Raw genomic sequence first — 20,119 nt, forward strand, 5'->3', positions numbered from 1 at the left:
CAGCTTAGAGCACATTTTGCTGTTACATTGAGTAAATATACATTTGTTGTCCCATTTTTTCCACTGTGGGCTTCCTTAAGAACTTTTATATATTTCTCTGTGCTATACAGTGCAATCCTGTTTATCTATACTACAATTTAAATCTACCAGTCTATCTCTTCCCACCCATCGCCCCCTTGGCTAATAAAACCTTGTATTCTATGTCTGCGAGTCTATTTCTGTTTTGTATTTGTGCTTTTATTGTTTTATTTTGTTTTGTTTTTAGATTCCACTGATGAGCCATCTTATATGGTATTTTTCTTTCTCTTTCTGGCTTACTTCACTTAGACTGATTTTCTCCTGGACCATCCGTGTTGCTGAAAATGGCATTATGTTTTCTCTTTATATGGCTTACCTGTATTCCATTGTATAAATATACCAACTCTTCTTTATCCAGTCAACTGTCGATGGATATTTAGGCTGTTTCCATGTCTTGGCTATTGTAAATATTGCTGGATATAAATATTGGGGTGCAGGTGTCATCCAGAAGTAGGGTTCCTTCATTATTTATGGCCATGAGCGGGATTCCTGGGTCATGAGGTAAGTCTATTCCTAGGCTTTTGAGGAATTTTCATCCTGTTTTCCACAGTAGCTGCACCAAACTGCATTACCACCAGAAGTGAAGACGGTTCCCTTTCCTCCACAGCCTCTCCAGCATTTGTCATTTGTGGATTTTTGAATAATGGCCATTCTGACTTGTGTGAGGTGACTCCTCATTGTAGTTTTGATTTGTATTTCTGTGATAATCAGTGATATTGAGCATTTTCTGATGTGCCTTTTGATCATTTGTATGTCTTCCTTGGAGAAATGGAGAAATTCTTCTTTAGGTCTTCTGCCAATTTTTGCATTAGGTGATCTATTTTTTCTTATTCAGTTGGATGCATTGCTCATATACTCTGGAGCTCAAGCCTTTGTCAGTTTCATATTCAGATACTTTCCCATTCCGCAGGTTGTATTTTTGTTTTACTTCTGGTTTCTTTACTGTGCAGAAGGTTGTATGTTTCATTAAGTCTCATTTGTTTATTCTTGCTTTTATTTTTTCTACAAAAAAATTTACAAGACATATATCAGATACTGTTTTGCCTATATTTTCCACTTGGAAGTTTATTGTATCTTCTTTTATGTATAAGTCTTTGATCTATTCTGAGTTTATTTTTGTGTATGGTGTTCTAGCTTCATTGGGAGTGTTCTAGTTTCATTGATTTACATGCTGCTGTCCAGTTTTCCCAACACCAGTTGCTGAAGTGACTGTCTCTCTTCCATTGTATTTTCTTGCCTCCTTTGTCTAAGATTAATTGACCAAAAGTTTTTGGGTTTATTTCTGGGCTCTCTATTCTGTTGCATTGGCTTTATGTATCTTTTCCTACCAATACAGGGCTGCCATGTGGACTGTAACTCTTTAGTATTATCTGAATCGTTAGTGTTAAAAAATGCCACTGATTTTTGAACCTTAATTTTTTAACCTGCTTCATTGCTGAATTCTTCAATCAGCTCTAGTAGTTTTTGTCTGGATCTTGTAGGGTTTTCTCTATATAGTAACATATTATCTGCATATAGTGAGACTTTTACCTCTTCATTTCCAATTTGCATCCCTTTTACTTCTTTCTCTTGATTGCTGTGGCCTGGACTTCCAAGACTATGTTGAGTAGGAGTGGTGATAGTGTGCATCCTTGTCTTGTCCCAGATTTTAGTGGGAAGATTTTGTCTTTCTCACCTTTGAGTACTAAGCTGGCTGTAGGTTTGCAATCTATAGCTTTTATGATGCTGGGATATGTAGCCTCTATGCCCAATTTGGTGAGAGTTTTTATCATAAGTGGGTGCTGAATTTTATGAAATGCTTTTCCTGCATCTATTGAGATGATCATGCGATTTTGGTCCTTTCTCACGTTGATGTGCTGTATTACATTGATTGATTTGCATATGTTGAACCACCCCTGTGTCCCTATCATGATACTCACTTGGTCATGAATATAATCTTTTTTCTCTACTTTTGGATTCTATTCGCTACTATTTTTGTGAAGATATTGGCATATGTGTTCATCAGGGATATTGGCTTATAATTGTCTTGTTAGGTATTGTCTATGCCTGGTTGTGGTTTCAGGGTAAATGGGGTTTCATTGAATGACTTTGGGAGTGTTCCTTCCTTTTTAGTCTTCTGGAAGAGTTTGAGAAGGACTGGTATGAGTTCTTCTTTGCATGTTTGGTAGAATTCCGTATTAAAGCCTTCCGGTCCTGGACTGTTATTTGTAGGGAGGTTTTATATTGCTATTTTGATTTCATTTCTAGTGCTCTGTATGTTCAAGGGGTCAGTTTCTTCTTGATTCAGTCTTGGTGGACAGTATGTTTCCAGTAACTTGTCCATCTCCTCTAGGTTATCCAGTTTGGTTCAATATACTTTTCATAATATTCTCGTATGATATTCTGCATTTCTATTTTATTAGTTGCATATTCTCCATTCTCATATCTTATTTTGCTAATTTGTGCTCTCTCACTTTTCTTCCTTTTGAGTTTGTCCAGAGGTATACTATTTTACTTACTTTTTCAAAAAATCAGCGTTTGATTGGTTGATTTTTTTTCCTATGGTCTTTTTAAACTCTATTTTACTTATATCCTTCCCAATATTTATAATTTCCTTCCTTCTGCTGCCTTTTGGGGTTTTTTGTTCTTCTTTTTCTAGTTCATTCTACTGATGGGTTAAATTGTATATTTGTGATTGTTCTTTTTTGAGGAAGGCCTGTATCACTATAAACTCCCCTCTCAACCCTGCTTTTACTGTGTCCCATAAATTTTGTGTGGTTTGGCTTTCATTTTTTGTCTCAAGGTACATTTTCATTTCAGCTTTGATTTCTTCTTTGACCCATAGGTTTTTTAATAACATATTGTTTAATCCCCATGTTTTCCATTTGTTCTCCTTTGTTTCTCTGTTGATGATTTCTAGCTTGATGGCATTGTGTTCAATAAAGACGCTTGAGGTAATTCCTATCTTCTTAATGTTGCTGAGGTTTCTTTTGGGCCCAAGTATTTCATGAATCCTGGAAAATATCCCATGTGCACTTGAAAAGAATGTATATGCTATTTTGTGGGGGGTGCAATGCTCTGAAAATTTCCACCAAGTGTAATATTTCTATTGTATTATTTAACTTCTCTGTTGCCTAATTTATTTTCTATCTCGATGATTTTCCAGTGTTGTTAATGCAGTGTTGAAATCTCCAACTATGATTACATTCCCATCACTATCCCCTTTTTTATCTGTTAGTAATAATTTCATGTACTTAGGTAGTCCTCTATTTGGTGCATATGTACTAACGTTTGTGCTACCCTCGTCTTTTATCACTCATTCAATCATTATAAAATGTCCTTCCTTATCTTTCTTTATGGCCTTTGGTTTAAAGACTATTTTCTATGAAGTCAGTTCTGCAACACCTGATTTTTTGGCTTTTCCATTTGTATGGAATACCCTTTTCCAACCTTTCACTCTCAATCTATATGTTTCCTTCCCGCTGAAGAGGGTCTCTTGTATGCAGCATGTTGAAGTTTCTTGCTTTATTATCCAGCCTGCCACTAAATGACATTGACTGGAGCATTTAGTCCATTAACATTTACAATAATCGATGATATGTTTGTGTTTATTGCCATTTTGACCTTATCTTTGCAGTTGATTTGCTATCCCCTCTTTGTTCATTTCATCTTCCTTTTTTGGTTTGGTCATTTTCCTTTGTATTATCATGAAATTTATTTAGATTTAGTGACTCACTGAATATGTTTTTGTCTTGTTTTTACCCTTTAAAATAAGTCAATTAGACTATTAGTACAACTGATTATATTAAACTGATAGTAACATGATCTCAAAACCATCCTACTGAGAACAAAATACTTTAAAAAGAAAGACCCTCCCAAAAAATTTCCTATTTTCCTGCCTCCATTTCCCACTCTCAATGTATTGTATGTCTTGTTTTCAAATTTTGTGTTTATTTTATTTCTAGTTCATGAGTTATCACCTTTCCAGCTGTGAGATTCACTATTCTGTAGCATCCTACTGCTTTTCTTTTTAGAGTAGACTTTTCAATATTTCTTTTAGCATGGGTCTACTGTTGCTAAACTCTTGTAGTTTTTTCTTGTCTGTGAAATTTTTTATGTCTCCTTAAACTGTAGAGGATAGCCTTTCTGTTTAAAGTATCCTAGCGTATATCATTTATTTCATTCAGGACTTTGAATATATCTTTCCACTCCCTTCTGTTCTGTAGTATTTGTGTTGTGAAATCAGCTGTGAGCCTCATGGGGATTCACCTGTAACTCACTCTTTGCTATTCTCTTGCTGCCTTTAGGATCATTTCTTTATCTTTGACTCTGGCCATCTTAATTATATGTCTTGGTGTGGGTTTATTTGAATTCTTCCTGTTGGGACATTCTGAGCTTCCTGTAATTAGATATCTGATTCCTTCTTTAAGTTTGGAAGTTCTCAGTCATGATTTCTCCAAACACCTTTGCAATCACCTTTGATATTTCCTCCCCTTCTTGGAATTTTATCATGCCAATTTTGCCATGTTTTCTATTATCCCATAGGTCTCTTATGCTTTTTCCATTTGTTTCCCGTTGTTTCTCTTGTAGCTCTTCTGATTGGTTGCTTTCTATTGTCCTGTCTTCTAGGTCACTAATTCATACTCTGCCTTATTTAGTCAGCTTTGTGACCACTTTAGATCATTCCTCATCTCAGTCAATGGGTTTACCTATTCTACTCGGTTCTTCTTTAGAGCTTCCATATCATTTTTAATATATTTTATATCTCTGAACAGTATCTTTTATTTCCTTCAGTAATTTGATCACTCCTCTTTTGAAATCTGGATCTAATATGCAATTGATATCTATTTCACTGATCATTCTTTCAGGGGGTTTCTCTTATTCTTTTAATTGGGAATGGTTTGTCTGCTTCTTCATCTTGCTCCTACCTCTCTGGCACTGTGGTTTATGGAGTATCAGTTATCTACTGTGGTCCTAAAGGAGTTTATCTACCTAATTCATTTGTAGTATTACAACTTAAATAGAGAAAAAAGAGAGAGTGAGACAAAGAATTTTTAAGAAGTGGAAATAATTGTTTGAAGACATTGTATAATACATAATAGAAGATCAAGTTGAAGCAGAGATTTGAAAAATAATAATGATAAAAATATTTTTAAAAAATTTCAATTCAATTTAAAACGGGGTATATATAATTCCCTAAGAAGTAAAAATTAAGAGGCTAATAGAAAATGAAACAGGTAAAAACAGATTAAAACAAAGTGGTGGTCAGTTTGTCCTGGAGACTGTGTACTTTTAATGTGAACTCTTCCTGTATTCATCCTGTTTTGGAATCTCAGCTTGCTTTTTCCAGAGGCCCTCTATTGGAGCCCTCATTTGTGCAGCTCCCAGGGCCTGTCGGCAAGCAGATCACTCCTACTCCCAACACTGGTTCTGGAGCAGCTCTCTTTACTGTGGGCTGTCTTGTCACTGCCCTGACTGATGCCTCAGTCACATGTTTCAGACTAACCAAGCACAAGTGGGCATCAAGCCCTCTCCCAGCCACATGGTCAGGGGCTGCGTTCCAGCCCAAAATTTGGCAGGCCATCAGCCCCCTTAGGGTGCTGGTCTCTCCAATTCTATGTGCCGTGTCACTGGTCTGGGCCAAAACCCAGATCCTTGTTTGCCTTGGCAGAGCAAGTTCTCTGAGAAAAAAGGACAGAAAGATCTTATCAGCCTCAGGCTGTAGACAAGTCCCCATCTGGCTCTTGACGCTGCTAAGTCCTTAGGAGTGAATGCAGGTTTTGCTCTCACTGCTGCCAGGGTGCAAAGCACCAGAGGCTATGGTAGCTGTGTCTGAGTCCCAGCTCTCTTGTCCTAGATACTTTTGTGGATTTTCAGAGATTCGGAATATTCCTTTCCCCTCCAGGGCTAGTCTGCCCTGTTGTTTAATGGAGGGCCCAGGTTGTTCTGCCCTGTGCACCCACAGCAACGGCACACAGCCTGCTCCATTCCCCTGGGCTGCCTCAGTGCAACCGTCCTCATCTTCCAACCAGTTCGGGCAGCATGGCCCTGCCCCTAGCTGCCAGGATGCCTCTTGGGCTGGGTGTCACAGGGATCCTCTGTGCCTGTTTAGCTTAGTACTGTCACTCAACTTACACTCTATAGGGTTCCAATTATTGAAGGCTCCCCCACCATCCTGCCAAACTCGCAGTTGTAGAGGGGAGACGCAGTGAATGAGCACAAGGCCTTCTTTGCTGCTCCCTCCCTGTGGGACCTGTCCCAATCTGTTTTGCCTTTTAGTCTTTCTTTCTTCATTTTCTTTTACCAGATTATTTGCATGGTTATCTTTTGAAGAGGACAATGTACTATCAGAGTTCTGCAGTTTCTCTGGTTAGCTGAGTAGGTCTGTGGATATGAGTCTTGGTACATTTGTGGGAAAGGGTGAACTACGAGCATCCTTCTGCTCCAACATCTTTGTTTCCCCCACAAAAAGTCTCACTTTATGGTGGAAGATAAGCACAACCAGTAAATAGATGGAAAAGATGTTTCATGGAAATGACAAGAAAGTGCAGTTTGCAATGCTCAACTCATACAAAATACGTTTTAAAATAAGGGCCACAATGAAAGATAAATATGAGATTATGTAAAGAAGAAGAGCTCAATATAAAAATTGAGTATTACACTCATTAAATTATATATGCACCCAAAAATGTACATCCTAATTATAAAAAGAAATATTAGTAGACATGAAGGAATTAATTCATTATAAAACAATAATAGTAGATGAGTTGAACACCTCACTATTCTGATGGCCATATCATCTCAAAAGAATATCTGTAAGGAAACAGAGGTTTTAATGACATAGTAAATCATTTGAATCTAACTGAGACTTTGGACACTGCATCAGAAAAGGAGAATACATAATCTTCTCAAGTGTGCACAGGATTTTATCTAAGGAATTAACCACATATTATGTCATGAAATGAGCCTCAGGATCTTTAAGCAAATACAGATTACAGCAAGTATTTTTCCATACACAAAATTATGAAACTATGCATCAGCTCTAGAAAGAAGAACAGGAAATGCACAAACATGAGATTAAACCTCATCCTTTAAAAAATAAAATAAAACGAGGTCAGTGATGAAATCAAAGAGGTAATAAAATCATACATGGAGACAAATTACAATGAAAACACAGCTTCATCAAATGTATGGGATGCAGTAAAGGGAAATATAAGAGGGAAGTTTACAACAATTGAGGCCTTCTACAAGGAAAAAGAAAAACCTCACACAAAGGATAAAGCTTATCACCCAAAATAACTTGAAATAAGAGCAAACAATATGCAAAAGCAGTAGAATTATAAATCTTTAATGATTAGGTTGAAACTAAATAAAATAAAAATTAAAAATTAAATTAAAATTCATAAAATCAAAAGCTTATTTTTCTTAAAAATATTAACAAATTGATAAGCATTTAGCCAGGCTTATCAAGAAAAACAGAGTCAACCCATACAAAATAAGAAATGAAATATTAGAAATAGTTTCTGATTGTACAGAAATGCAAACAAAGATTATGTAAGCACTCTGAGCAGTTACATGACAACCAACTGGCAGACCTTAAAGCAATGGACAAATTTCTTGAAACATACAGCCGGGCAACCCTGAATAAAAAGAAAACTGAAAACTTGAAAAGAGAAATCACTATAATTTAAATAATATTTATAATCTTAAAAACACCCCTTGAACAAAATGCCTGGAAGCCTTCACTAAAACCTATTTCCTCTCATCTATTTCAAAAAATGTATTAGGAAGGAAAATTCCCAAAGTTATTCTATGAGGCCACAAATACCATGATAACAAAACCAGTCAAAGACACTACCAAAAAAAGAAATGAAATTGTAATGCCAATATCCTTGATGAATATACATTAAAAAAACCCAACAGAACATCAACAAATTAATCCAGCAATTCATAGAAAGATTATAATTGATGATCAGTTGGATTACTTCCAGGGTCATAGGAATGGTTCAACATACACAAGTTAATCAGCATTACACATATTTAAAAAAGGAAGGACAAAATTCACATGAGCATGTCAATACACACAGAAAAATCATTAGATCAAAACTCTCCTGAAATAGAGTATAATGGGAACATCTCTCAACATACTAAAGGCCATTTATAACAATTTATAATAGTTATGGGAAATGCTGAAAGCCTTCTGGGTAAATTTGGGAACAAGATAAGGATTCCCACTCTCAGCACTTCTGTTCATAATAAAAGAAGAAAGGAAAAAGGAAGAAAAAGAAGAAAAAGAAATGCAAAATTGAAAGAAAGAGGCAAAATTGGCACCAGTACTGATGTCATAACAATCTACATAGAGTCCTAATGGCTCCACACAGACTAATATCAACAATAAATAATTTCAAAAAGGGAGCAGAGTGCAAGATTAATGTAAAGTTGTCTCTTGCATTTCCACACGTTAATCATGAGATACTCTAAAATGGACATTGAAAGCAATACTATTTAAAATCCCATTCCCCCGAATATCTTGGAATAAATGTAACCACATATATGAAAGGTCTAAAAAATGAAAATAAAATAACATTGACAAAGAAATTAAAAATGATTCAAAAAATTGAAAGATGTCTTGTGGTCTTGTTTTGAAGGAGTTAATATTGTTAACATGGCCGAACTACACAAAGAAACATACAGATTTAGTGCAAATCCTGTTATGAAGCTGTACTATTTCCCACATAACTTGAAAATAAATAACTAAGTTCTACATGAAACCATTAAAAATTGTCAAAATGATACTGAGAAAAAACAACAAATATGGGGTATAAACCTCCCGGATTCTTTACTATACTACGAAGCTACAGTAATAAAAACAGCATGGCATTGGCCCAGAGATATAATCAATAAAATCAGATAGAGAGCCTAGAAATAATTCCACACACCTATGAGCAATGAATCAATGATAAAAGAGGCAAGAGTACACAATGGAAAAAGAGTCTTGTCAATGGATGGTGTTGGGAAATCTATACATCTATTTGTAAAACAGTGAAATGAGAGCATTCCCTGACATCATATACAAAAATAAAGTCCAAGTGTATTAAGGACCTAAATGTAAGACCTGATACTCTAAAACTGCTAGAAGGGTATATAGGTGATACACTATTGGATATATATCATAGGAATAATTACTTGTATCACTCTCCTAAGGCAAAGAAATAAAAGCAAAAATAAACAAGTGAGACATAAGTAAACTTGAACGTTTCTGCACAGCTAAGGATACTTTGAATGAAATGAAAACACTGCCTGTGTAATTGGAGAACATATTTGCAAATAATGCAAGTGACCAAGGGATAATAGATGTAAGTTAATAGATGTAACATGGATTTAGGTTGCACAACTCAATGTGAAAAACAAAAACCCAATCAAAAAAAGAGCAGAGTACCTTAGTTAATATTCTTCCAAAGAAAACATACAGATGAGTAACAGGCAAGTGATAAAAATGCTCAACATTACTAAGTATTAGTTAATAGCAGTTCAAAACCACAATGAATTATCACTTCACACTGGTCAAATGGCTATTATCAAAAAGTCTACAAATAGAAACTATTGGAGACAATGTGGAGGAAACAAATTTATTGTATACTCTTGGTAAATATGCAAATTGGTACAACTTCTATGGAAAACAGTATTCAGATTTGTTTAAAAACTAAAACAGGACTACCATATGAAACAGTAATACCTGACCTAGGAAAAATCCAAGGAAGAAACCCTAAATTGAGAAGAACCAATGTTCACAACAGCACTTTTTGTAATATGCAAGACAGGAAAGCAATCCAAGTGTCCACAGTAGACTATGGACTTAAGATGATATGACGTTGCTATAAATATGCAATGGAATAATACTCAGCAATGAAAAATTATGACACATGGCTATTTCGGCATCATGAATGGACTTAGTAAATATTGTGCTTAGTGAAGTAACTTAGACAAAGACAAAAGAATATAATATAATCTATATGTGGAATCTTAAGCATAACAAATATCTGTGTATATCTATCTATAGCTATCTATTGATAGATGACAGATAAATAGATATATGGAAGGATAGATGCATAGATACATAATTGATGATTGATAGATAGATAGATGGATAGATAGATAGAGAGATAGATACATAGATAGATATATAAATAGATAGATAGATTGATAGAGACATGGTAGAGAGATAGAGAGATTAGTTAGACAAGACTTAAGCAGACTGAAAGATATGGGAAAAAATTTATGTTTACCAAAGAGGAAGGGAAAGACAACTTAATGGTATGACGCTGACAGGTAAAAAGTAGTATACATAAACAGCTAAGCAAAAAGGATAATCTGTATAGATAAGGGAATAACACACAATAACATAATAATTTTATGATACAATAATTGTAATAATTTTTAATGCAATATAATCTAAAATGTGGTTGGAATCACTATGCTGTACATCTGAAACTACACAATATAGTACATCTACTGTACTTCAAGTAGAAATAAAACATCTCACGTAAAATTTAGTCCTTTTTCCGCTGATATCATCTTCCTTATTATTGTTTTATTTTTACTCTTTACATTTTATGATTACTGACTCAAATTATGTCTCTTTCTGTTATGAACATGTTACCAATTTGATGTACCTATATTTATTGCAAGTGAATTACTGTTTTTATCTCCTTAATTCATATAGAATAGTAGCATTTAAAAACATACCCAAAGAAACTGTTGCAACCTTCTTGTGGTCTCTGCTTAGTATTTTGATCAACGTTTGGTGTATATTTGCCATTTTAATTTTCTTAGAAAAGCTCTTTTCTGAACCTCTTTTATGTTGTCTCAGTTTTTTTTTTTAACATCTCATTCAGGTTTCTTTGTCTGGTAAAGACTTTATTTTCACTTTACATCTAAGTGATAACTGTGCATGGTAGAGTATTCTTGGGTGAGAGATTTATTTCAGTATTTTGAAAATGTCATTTTAATTACCCTTGGTGTATGTTTTCTGCTCAGCAATCTGCTGATAGCCTAATGTGGTTTCCTATGAAGATTAGCATACCATTTTTTGGCTGCTGTTAAAATTTTACTCTGGCATTGACTTCCCAAATTGCATATGACATATCTTGAAGGAGGTCTCATTGTCTTAAATTTATTGGTGTTTTGTTGGCACACAGAATTGTATATCAGTTCCTTACCCAGATTCAGGAAGTTATCAACTATTATAACTTTAATAAACCATCAGCTGCCTTCTAAATTTCTTCTCCCTCCAGGATTTCACTCTAATGTGCACTTCCTGAAGAACTCTGATGGCTATTGTAGAATTTCCTCACTTTTTAATATCATGCATCTCTTCTCTCTCCTATCATTTCTTGTTTTGTATTGGTGAGTTTGCAAATCTCACTTCCACAAGACAGTCTTCTTTCAATGCTTTCTGTTGCATTCTTCATATCATTTATTAAGTTCATCTGGTCCTCCAATAATGTTTGGTTGTTTCATAGTTTCAGTCTCTTAGATAATGTATACCTTATCATCATTTATTTTATTCCTGAGCTCACTAAACTGCTGTCTGAGTTTTGTTTCTTGTACTGAGTGTCTGTATGACATCTCTTTGGATTCTCTTTTAGTTATACGGCAATATTCCATGATGTTAAGATTGTTTGCTGCAGGGTTGATATTGTGTGTGTGTGTGTGTGTGTGTGTGTACATTTGCCTGTGCATGTGTGTCTGTGTCTGTGTTGGTGTCTGTGTGTGTGTATCTGTGTGTGTGCATGCCCTATAATGTTACTGTGATTGGTCATGGTCCTGGTAATTTATTGCTCTGATGACACTAAAAAGCAGATTGGGATTTGGAGTCCTTGCTTTTGTTTTCTGGTAGTTTGAAATATTGCACAATATTTGGTTTTACTTACCTGAGCTACCTCTGATAATATTTCAAAATGGCACTTTCCAGTCGCTACTGTCTGGATAAAAGATTGCTTACATTGTCACTTCTTAGACAAATCTGGTAGTTAATGCCACTTTTGTCACTGGGCTGGTGAATCCTTCCTTTTATCTGATATCCCTTAAGACACAGCGCACACATTGAGGAAAGGTGTAAAAACAGGTGGGTAGTTGGAATCAGGCAAGTGCCTTTGTCATGTCCAGTGTTTCAAGGTATCTTGTCTCCACCACTGTGAATGGGAAGTAGGGAGAGTGTCATGAATGTCTGAGTGTCAAAATGTTGGAAATTCTGTCTGCATTTTGGTTCCCTCCTAGTTACCTGTGACCATGGATACTGGTGCAGATGGAGGCTGAATCTCTGTGAACCACTGAGACCCTGTTTCTACTGGGTAATCTGAAACTGTGGGCTCAGTTACCCTAGTAAGTTGGCCATGGTCACAGGCACCAACTCTGCTCTTCCCTCAGGTCAGCCACCTTTATGTGCTTTAGCCCACCAAACTTCAGCTTCACACAGGTGTTCTGGAGTATTGTTCTGTGTTGTAGTTATTTTGTTCAGATGTGAAAGTTTCACTGACTGTAGATTTAAGGGGAGAGACAGAAATAGTTTAAACTTAAGTCACTTTTTCCAAAGTATTAACTTGTTCATTTAAAAGCTTAAATTCTACTAAGGACATTATAAGAACAGTAAAGAAAGTGAACAAATCAGCTCCCTTAATATCAGAGTACTTCAAAATATTTTGATTTTCCTGGGTTCTTTTCTTCAAAGTTTTTCCCACATGCATGCACATTTTAGTATAATATATGCCTATAATCTCTTTAAAATCAGTTAAATTATGAAAATATTTTTCTGTGCTGTAAATATAGCACTGTTGGTTCTATAATTTGTAAGTAGTAGCTTGCATATTTCTGTCTTCACCATCCTCCTTCCGTGTCCCCAGTGGAAACCACTACTTGGTACACTAAACTTATATATGTGATTCTGTTTCTGTTTTTTTTATGATTATTTCTCTTATATATTTATATTCCTCATGAAAGTGGTAACGTAGATTGTTTTTCTCTGTATGACTTATTTTGCTATGTGAAAGAATATCTGGGTCCAGTCACATTGTACCAAATGGTAGAATTTTATTTTTTGATATGACAATGACTAAGTATTTATTATGTTATCTATATCGCATATCTACTTCAGCCAATCATCTATTGATGGGCAGTTGATTTGTGTTTCTAACCTTGGCTATTATAAATGATGATATTAAGGACATTGGGGGTTATATACCCTTTAAAAATAATGTTTTCATTTTTTTCAGATTTATAACAAAAACTGGAATTGCTGCAACATATAATGTTTCTATTTCTAGTTTTCTTTGCACTGTCCACACTTTTATAATAGTGGATGCATCAATTTATATTTCCACCAACAGTGTACTTGGGTTCCATTTTATCAACATTCATATTAATGTTTGTCATTTGAAGAATTTTTATTAGCCATTTTGGATGCTGTGAGATTATACTTCATTCTGGTTTTGATTTGTTTTCCTAACGAATAGCAATGTTATGTTTCTTTTTATGTGCATGAAAATCATCCACATGTCTGTTTTGAAAAATTTCTATGAAGATCCTTCAACTGTTATTAAGTTGGGGTATTTGATTTTTAAATAATGAATCTAATATGCTATATATACATTATGGATATTAACACCTTGTTCATTTCATAGTCTGAAACTCTTCCTTCCATTCTATGTGTTGTCATAAGTCTTGCTGAAGGTTTCCTTTGCTCTGCAAAAGATTTTGCATTTCACACTTATATAAGAAGTGGAATCACTGTATCACATTGTACATCTATTTTTTCCTCACTATAATTAAAAATGGTTATTGTTAGTTTTCATTTTTTTTAACTTAGGAGATACATCAAAAATAAATATTGCTATGATTTATTACAAAAGCATTTCTGGTCCTGTTCTTGTTCAGAAATTGAACAGTTTCTGGTTTTACATTTAAGAAATTAATCCATTTCTGTTTTATTTTGTATACTATGTAAGGAAGTGCTCTTACATCTACCTTTTACATGTAATGTCCAGTTTTCCCAGAACTACTTTTTGAAGAGACTGCCTTTTTTCCATTCTATACTCTTGCCCCCTGCATTGTAGACTAATTGACCTTATGTGTGTGGGTTTATTTTAGGACTCTTTATTTTGTTCCATTGATCTATGTGACTCTTTTAGTGATTTATTTTGATGTTTTGATTACTGTAGCTTTGTATTATGTTCTAAAGTCAGGGAGGACAATGTCCACAGCTTTGTTTATTTTTCAAAGATAACTTTAGAAAATTTGGATCTTGCAGAATATAGTATAAATTTTATTATTTTTCTCCTTGTTTTGTGAAGAAACATACAGATTCTCAGAGAACAGAAATTTACTAAAAGAAGAAAATCTGAGAAAAATTGTAAAGTGTGGAGGATAAATCATACAATATTTAACAACCAATGAATTGCTGCATAAATCAAAGAAAAAATACATAAAGAAATATAACAAGAAAAACAAAGTCCATGTGATATGGCAAAAGCAGTATTAATATGGATGCTTATAGCTAAACAATACACTTATACAAATAAGAAACACCTCTCTCATAACATAATCTTACAAAGAAAAGATGTAGCAAAATAATAAACAAACTTGTTAGTAGAAAGAAAGACAGCTGAAAAGTAGGAACATAAATACATAAAATAAAGATTAAAAATAGAAACATCTAAACAAACTATATAATGGCCTTTGAAAGATAAATAAAACTGATAAACTTTAACGAGACTCATGAGCAAAAATTGAGTACAGATTAAAAAGCTCCAAAATAAATGAGAAGTTACAGCTTATTTCAAAGTAACACAAAGGATCATAAGATGATACAACAAATCATACACCAATTAAAATGGAATCCCTGGAAGAAATAGACAATTTCTTAGAAAGACGGAATCTCCAGAATGGAATGAGAAATAGAAAATATTAACAGATTATCACTAATGAAATTGAATAAGTAATTAAACAAAATCTCCCAAGAAGTAAAATTCCAGGCCTAAACAGGTTCACAGGTGACTTCTGCCAAACTTTTAGAGAAGAGCTATCACGAATACATCTAAGAGAATTCCAAAAATTTGCAGAGGAAGAAAGGCTTCCTACCCCTCATTTCTGTATCACACTACTACTAAAACAGGATCAAATACCTCATAAAATTACAGTTTAAATACTACTGATAAGCATACATGCAAAAATCATCAAAAAATTTTAGCAAAGTAAACAATACATTAAAAGGAGTGTGCAGTATGATTAAGTCCCTTTTATCCCAGGCATACAAAAGTGATTCATTACCCACAAATTAATCAATATGATACACCAAACTAACAAATTGAAAAATAAAAATTATATGGTCACCTCAAAAGGGTTATAAAATGTTTTGACAAATTCAGTATCTATTTACGATTATATTTCTCCTCAAAATGGGTATGAGGAAACATACCTCAAAACATTTAAAGTCGCATATGACAAGAACTCATCTAACATGACACTCACTGATTTAAAGCTGAAATCATCTGCTGTATGAGAAGGAAGAAGGCAAGAATGATCACTCTTACCACTGATATTCAGTATCGTATTGGAAATTCTAGACATAGCTATCCAAAATAAAAGTAAATTAAATATAGCTATTTCAGAAAAGGAATAAAAGAATGTGTTTGCAGATGAAATACTTTAAACTGAAATCCTAAAGGAGACGCCACAACACTACAAGGGCTATTCAAAGCATTTGGTAAAATTTCAGAATGTAAAATTAACATACATAAATCTTGCATTTCTACACACTAACAACAAGCTAACAGATAGAGAAATTGAGGGAACTGTCTCATTTACAGTTGAATTATAAAAAAAAATCAAGAAATCTATCCAACTAAGGAGGTAAAAGACCTGTACTCAGAAAACTATAAAAGATGTATAAAAGAAATTGAAAATGATGCAAACAGGTAAAAGGACATACTTTGTTCATAGATGAGGAAGAAAATATTATTTAAATGACAGTACAAGACAAGAAAATACACAAATTAAATTCAGTGCCTATCAAAATACAAATGGCATTTTCAGACACTTACAAAAAATAATTATTAAATTTACATGTAAACACAAAAGAGTTGAAATCACTAAAAACAAAGAAAAGAAAAGAAAACGAACAAACTAAAACACAAAGAACTTTGACAAAGAACAAAGAGGATGTATCACTGTCCCTGATTTTAAACTATAATACAAAGCTACAGTAATGAATATGGTAGTGGCACAGAACAAATAGAAAAATGGAACTCAACAGAATGCCTAAAAATGAAATCAGACAGTTATGGTCATTAGGTATATAACAAAAAAATGAATATACAGTGGGGGAAAGGTAATCAACAGGCAAATGAAAATGGTCAACATCACTAACCATCAGAAAAAAGCAAGTCCAAAACACAATGAGATATTATGTCACTCCTGTCAGAATGACTATGATCAAAAAGTTAACAAATATAAATATTGGTGAGGATGTAAGTAAAAGCACCCTGCTGCACTACTTGAGTGAATGTAAACTTGTGCAGCCACTGTGGAAAACAGAATGGGGTTTTATCTAAAAATTAAAAATGAAATATGAATCAATATTTCCATATCTACATAATTATACCAAGAAAATAAAAACACAAATCAGAAAAGATAAATTCAACCCTATATTCTCTGTGGCATTATTTACAATAGCCAGGCTATAGAAGCAAAATAATTGCTCATTAATAGATGATGGATAAAGAAGATGTGTGTTTATAGTATATATATCTACCCATCTAATAACTACAGAATTATCTATATTAATATATATATATATACACACCTGAAACATATATATATATGTATATTTATATATATGCACACACACAGATGAAAATACAATGGGTTATTAGTCAGCTCTAAAGAGAATAAGTTCTTGTCATTTGCAACAAATGGGTAGATCAAGAGGGTAATATGATATGTGAAATAAGTGAGACAGAGAATCACAAATGCACAATGGTTTTACTCATATTTGGTATTTAAACAAATGAACATAACAAAACAGAAAAGGAGTTATAGATATAGAAAGAAACATGTTGCTCACAAGAAGGAGGGAAATGTGGTGAAGAAAAACAAAGAGTTGAGGATAATTAAGAGAGAAAATTTTACAGTTGCAAATTAAATGAGTCAGGGAGAATAATGTACTGTGTGGGGTGTAGTCAAAAACAATGAAATATATTTAAATAGCAACATATGATAACTAGATTTATTCCTGTGATCGGTTTGAAATGTATTAAATATAGTAAACAGTATGTTATGTAAGAGAAACTAACACAGAGTTATAGATTAAAGTACACTTCAAAAACAAACAAACACACTTATAGAAAAAAAATCAGATTTGTAGTTAACAGAGTCAGGGATGGAGAAAGGAGAATTTGATTAATGCACTCAAAAGCTACAAACCTCCAGCCGTAAAATAATCGTGTTCTAGGGATGCCCTGTAGTAACATGAAAATTACACTTAATACTGTTTTATGTTCTATATGAATGTTGTTAAGAGAGTAGAACATAAGGTTTCTCATCACAACCAAAATACAAATTGTATTTCTTTAAAACTGTATCTAAATGAGACAATGAATTCTCCCTAAAGTTGCTATGATATTTATTTCTTGATACTTATAAATCAAATCACTATCCTGTGCACTTAAACTTACACAGTGTTTTATGCCAATTATATGCAAATAAAAGCGGAAGTAAAAATGGAAAATCAATGATCATATTTTCCCATGTCATTTTTCATGGCTGTTTTTGCAGCAAGTAAAACTTGGATCATGATATACTTATCCTACGTAAAGATACTAATAAATACGTGATTCTAATAGATTATACATAAAGATACTAATAAAATTAGTGTTTTACCATGCTTAAACTTTCTTCATGTTAACAGCCCATTGCTTCTGTAGGCATCAAAATTTCACTCTGTGTATTCATCTGAGATTAGTGAATGGATACAAATTTAAAACTGGCTGCTCTTACTGTGAGTGATAAAGTTCACTGTCTCTGACCAATAGTCTCATTTCCCCAACACCATCTGTAAGAAATGAACATGCTTGGTTTGTAAAATTCTCAGCATGGTAAAATCTCAGAACTCCTAGATTTCTTAACTGTTTTGCAATGGAAATGCAATACTGACAAAGACTTGATTTTGGATAACAATGTTGTGTTTTCTCATGGTTTCATTATGGTATGTGAGTATAATCCCTGAGATCCGCAACAAACATTCTTGCTCACGTGCTGTGTAAAGAAGTGTAAAGGTTCTGCATTATTAGGACTGAGGACTGCTTTCAAAATAATGACTATGTACACTATATTCCAAGTAGTACAAGGAAAAAAGTTTATTGCAATTTCAACTTGAACGGGAATAAGTCAGTGCTTTAGTCTCTATAAAATAGTCAACAGGTGTTCAAAGCCAAAATAAGTTGTGTCAACAATGAGAATTAAAAGAAAAAACTTAGACATAAGCTTAAATTAAAAAGGAGACACAGTCCAGTGCTGGGCTCTGGGGGCTGTAGAATTTGTATGCCTCAGTCCAATTCAAGGGTTCAGTGTTTTGGCCCTAGCATCAGCTAGGGATTCAATGAATAGGTAACAATTAGCATACTGGGAGAAATATAATCTACCTCTCCCTAATCTGAAGAAAATCTGGTGGCTCAATGAAACTCTTAATTCACAGAGATTCTGAAAGTTGCAGAGGAATAATTCACTGATGACTCAACTAAGACAAACTTTGATACTGCTTAACAATCCATTTTCACACACACACACAGTGGTTGACAGATTTGTAGTATTTAGTGGGAAGAATTCAGTGGGAAGAGCTCAGAGAGCAGTTTTCAAATCACCAGCCAACTTTTGTACTTTTGCCAGTAGTCTAGATTTTCCCAGGTAGAAAACTACAGATGGACAATCAAATAATATTCTTCCTTAGAATTTCTAATTTTGAAAATAAAGTGTAGCTTCTGACTTATCACTATAGAACCTTGTTAAGATGACCACGGTAAGACCCACTGTCTGATAAGAGAGATGGAAACTAGCTGCTGAAGCAGTGTAACTCAACCCCAGACTGCTAATGTAAGTAAGAAGATAGCCACCATCTGAGTTCAGCTGACAAACTTAAAAGCTTGATGTTTCTGTTGTAGGAACAACCACTGCTCTCCAGACACATTTCTCCGGCTGCAAGTGGGCACTTTTCTTCTCTTGGTAAACATCATATTGGTGGGATGTTGTTAGAGCTTTCCCTGGCCGATTTGCCGATTCTCCAGATAATCAAAGTCTTTCTTCACAAATGGTGACACATTTTCAGGACTCAATTTTGCCATTACAATCTTATCAGCTGACACTAGCTGCATCATTGTGAGCAGAAGCCTTAGGCTCCCTGACCTTGCCTACAAATTTTCCAGCATTTCAGGGCATTTCACATTCTGAAAATGCTTCACCTTTTATTTTAAATTTATGGGAAATAGTCAAAGTCTTCCGTGAATATTTTATATTTCCTAATATCTGCAGAAATTTGGTATTCTTGCAGTTGGACAAATTTTTAATTCTGCCACCCTCACCTCCTTCTAGTCCACACATTTTAGATTGCAATTTGGATAATGAATACCACCATCCCAACCAAGGGGAGAGTACCACTTAGATAATTACTTTGTGAAGGTTAGAATGGGCACAAGTTATGTGGGATGTATAAACCTACATTAAATGTTTGCAATGGCACTGTCTCTTCTGGACAAATCTCTGATTCTAAGAAGTAAATTAATCATAAGGCAGTATAATTAATGGTATGGGGAAGAGAATTAGCTCTTTTGGGGTGGGTGGGTGATGAAGACACAGGAAAAAAATCCAGCAAATGAGAATGGAATGCTTTAGTCCTCTGGAGGAATGAATTAAGAAGAAAATACTTCTTTGTCTCCTGTACCTAACTCCACTTACTTTCTTGAGTGACTATTCCTTGGGCTATAAAAGATATAGTCTTTGGTTCAGAGTAAAGACC

Source organism: Vicugna pacos, unplaced genomic scaffold (assembly GCF_048564905.1).
Source record: "Vicugna pacos unplaced genomic scaffold, VicPac4 scaffold_103, whole genome shotgun sequence".
Classification (NCBI taxonomy): domain Eukaryota; kingdom Metazoa; phylum Chordata; class Mammalia; order Artiodactyla; family Camelidae; genus Vicugna; species Vicugna pacos.